This window comes from Phasianus colchicus, chromosome 3 (assembly GCF_987193195.1).
Source record: "Phasianus colchicus chromosome 3, bPhaCol1.hap1.1, whole genome shotgun sequence".
Classification (NCBI taxonomy): Eukaryota; Metazoa; Chordata; class Aves; order Galliformes; family Phasianidae; genus Phasianus; species Phasianus colchicus.
Window position 1 is genome coordinate 40924622 of NC_143438.1, and position 4160 is coordinate 40928781.

A 4160-nucleotide genomic window follows, 5' to 3' on the forward strand; every position below is an offset into this window, starting at 1 on the left:
CTGGCTCTCCTATATCACCTCCCAGTCTTCCATGTACCTTAACATAGCTTCCAGGAGGATCTGCTCCATTATGTTTCTCAGAACAGAAGCGAGGCTAACAGGTCAGTAGTTCCCTGGTTTTTCATTTCCACTCATTTTTCATTTCCACTCATCTTAAATATGGTTGTGAAATTTCCTTTTATTCTAGTCACTGGGGACTTAATCTGGTCCCCATGATTTTTCAAATATTGAGAGTGGCAATTACATCAGCCAATTGCCTCAGGACTCTGGGTTGCACCTCATCAGGACCCATAGACTTATGGACATTTAAGTTCCTCAGATGCATGTGAATCTGATCTTTGCTTATGGTAGGAGGGACATTGCTCCCTAGTCCCCACCTTCTGATCAGTCTGTTTGAGGGCTGTGTGAAAAGCAGTTGCCAGTGATGACTGAGGCAAAAAATGTTGTACAATATTTCAGCCTTCTTCTTGTCCATTGTTATCAGCCTGCCTGTATTTTTCACTAGGGAGGGTATGCCCTCCTAGACTTTCCTTTTGCAGTTGACATTCCCGTAGAAGCTTTTCTTATCCTTCTTTATGCCCCTCGCCACTTCCAATTGAGTCTTGGTCTTTCTGATCACATCCCTACAGCGCTTAGCAGAATCCCTATAGTCCTCCCAGGGTATCTTCCTTTCCCTTTGCATTTTCTTTTTGCACTCCAGTTTGATCAGCAGTTTCAGTTGATCCCAGTTCATCTGTACCAGTTTCCAGTTTGACCCCAGTTCAGCCATGCCAATCTCTTGCCTTCCTGTCATGACTTCCAACACCTGGGGATGGAGAGCTCTTGTGACCTAAGGAAAGCTTCCTTAAATATCTGCCATCTCTGCTCAACTCACTTGTCCTTGAGGGCAGATTCCCAGGGAGTTTTTTTCTAACTCCCTGAAGAGCTAGAAATTGGCTTTCCAAGCTCCTAGCATCTTAATTTACTCTTTGCCTGACAGATATCCCTCAGGAGTGTGAATTCTACCATTGTCACTACAGCCCATGCAGCCACCAATCCTGATGCCACCAATCAGTTCACTACACTGATGAGCAACAGCTCCAGCATATCATCACCCCACATGGAGCTGTCTATTACCTGGCTTGGGAAGTTATCCTGAACACATTCCAGGAGCCTCTTCGATAGCCTGCAGCTCAGCATGCTACTTTTCCAGTAGGTGTCAGAGTAGTTCAAGTCCCCCAGCAGCATGAGAGCCTGAGAACACAACACTTGTAGCTGGAGGACAAAAGCTTCATCATCAGACTTCCCTTGATCAAGAGGCCTGTAATAGACCCCAACCACAAGGCTCCTTTTGTTTCCTTGATCTCTAACTCTCACCTGGAAGCTTTGGAGTTGCTCAAGCCATTCTTCAGGATACAGCTCTTTACATCCTATTCTTTTCTTGATGTAGAGGGCAATGCCTCCTCCCCTTCTTTCTCTCCCTTCTGAACAGGTTTGTGGTCATTAATAGGACATCAAAGCTTTACAATTTTAGCACTATTGCTGACAGTATCTTTCAATATTTCAATACTAATTCCTTTAATTTTCTAACAAACGATCTAAGGAAAATTTAATATGAGTTATTGTTATGAAAGTATGATGACATGTTCAGGAAAGTATTTTACTGAGTTTATGCTCCCCACTGTGAAGAAGGAAAACATTTACATTTTTTCATCCATTAAATTGGTCCATTGAAATGAGCCTGATTATATATATGCATTATTCTTCAAAGACTTAAATGTCTGCATGCATTAATATCAAAAGGCGAAACTAAAAATACAGTAAATTAAGGCAGACTTTTCTAAAGCAATTGCTAAACAGATTGTATTTCATTAATATTAAATCTTAGCACACCTCACTGAAAGTCCATTTGCTTTTGAAATTTTGACTTCACCTTTTCTTATTATATCATTTATTAAAAAATATTAAAATATAGTAAATTATATATAAATATTATTCTGGATGGGAATTGAATACAGGCATGAAATACTCAATGCACTGACTAGCTGTGGGAAGCAGGCTTAAAAGCCCATTCCGGCATTTTTGTTGAAGTTAACTCTTAGAAATTGTTTGTATATATATATTTTTACCCAGTAAACAACAAAGCTCCAAAATATTTAGTAGAATAATTATTCTTTTGCCTACAGTAGTTTTCTTCACATACAAAGTTTTCTTTACACCTTCAAATTTATTACTGTTTTTGTCATCTAATAAAAAGTAATAAAAAATAATCACCCATCACTTAAATTGCCAAAATCCGTAAGAAGTTTCTGATTGATGGAGCAGAATATATTTCTATACCAAAAGCTAAATATATTAGCCGTGTTAATGAAATTGTATGACTCATATTATATAATGTAATTTATTCTATAAAATAATGAAAAACTTTAAAATACAATTAGAAATTAAACCATCAATATTTTTCCATCAAATAAATGGTCACTCAGGAGGAAATTCAGTGCTCTGTCAAAGTTCAGGTCTTGGATGCTACGATGCATTCAACATAACCACATAAGGAATAGGCTGGATGATTGCAGTCAATGTTTTGATGCTTGGGTGGAGACCAGTGATAAGTGGTGTTCTTCATGGGTCTGTATTGGGAGCAGCAATATTTAACATTTTTATTAACCAAAACCCAGAAAGATTTGGGATGCCTGGAATTAGATAATTTTTCTCTCATACCATAGAGTAATCCGTGTTTTGGTTATGCTGGATTTCTTGTTTTTTAAGGATTTTCTTCAGTCACAATAATGGAATACATAGCAAGGAATATATGTATATATATATATTTCCATGACTTGCATGTCTGTAGGAAGAGTACATATTCATTATTTTTAAAATAATTCTAGTACCACTGTTTTTTATTTTTATTTTTTTAGATATTATGAATGGTTTTTGTGGTGAAATAGGGAAGTATTCCAATTTCAATGTCCTACAGTTATTTGCTGTTCAGGTCTTACATACTTCATACAGATACTAAACGTCCTCATGGAAATAATGAAGAATAATTTTTTTAAAGACCCCTAATGTACCCAGTCTGAGAATAGATTAAGACTTAAAACACACTTTTCAGATGGGACATACACCTAGCCAAGCACTGAGTCTGACATTAATGATAACCAAGAAGAAATTAAATACATATTACAAAAGCAAACTTCTTAACAAGTTTGTATTAATAACAGCCTCCAAAGAACACAGATTACATAGTGCTATCAATTTATTGCAGGATATATTTTCCTCCCACCATTCATGACTCACAACCTACAGATCACACTCTGTCCCCACAGAAAAATTCCATCACCATTCACAGCCCTCATTCTAAACTTGTGACAACTTTCATGTATGCCTTAGATATGAAATCATTCTTTGTAACTGTTACGTACCCAACAGTCATAACTTGTGTTTAGTTTTAACATATTTTGTTTCAGTTTCAGACCAAAAAGATCAGATGCATCCAAAAATATTTCTACGCTTTCTACTAGAATAATATCTTCAATAAAGAGATAATCTAAAACCATCCTTCAAGCCTTCGACAGTTATGCTGATACATTTTCATTATCTGCATGTGAACATGTGGGTGCCTGCTTATATTTCTCAGTCTGAAAATGCTATCAGATATTTTGTAGTTGTTCTTCTGCTCAGTTCAGTCAAAGCACAAGTCATACTAATCTGCGTATAATTCATGCCAAAAGTACTTAGTAATGATTTTTTGGGTAAGTGAATTACACAGGAACGTGGAATTTGGATAAGTTTATCATGGATACATTGTATCTGAGACATTTTCTGCAGTAATTTTAGTCATGAAGTAGATGTGCACAATGCTGAGATAATGGAAATATTAACATCCATAATTATGATTTTCTATTCCCCTGTGGACTATCTCTTCTCTGATTTTTTTTTTCTTTTATAATTACTGACAGTAAAAGTTTCTAAAAAAAATAATTTAATAATACAGAAAAATATTTAACATTTAAATAAACCTATATTATTTGATCATTAATTCATTGTATACCAATTATTTGTTTCTATCTTCTGCCCTCAGGAGCTATGAAAAATCTAAATAGGTCAACTCTAGTGTTACTCAGTGAAGACTTATTTTATCTTCCATTATCAACCTGCAGCAAGATATCTCAAACTTCTTC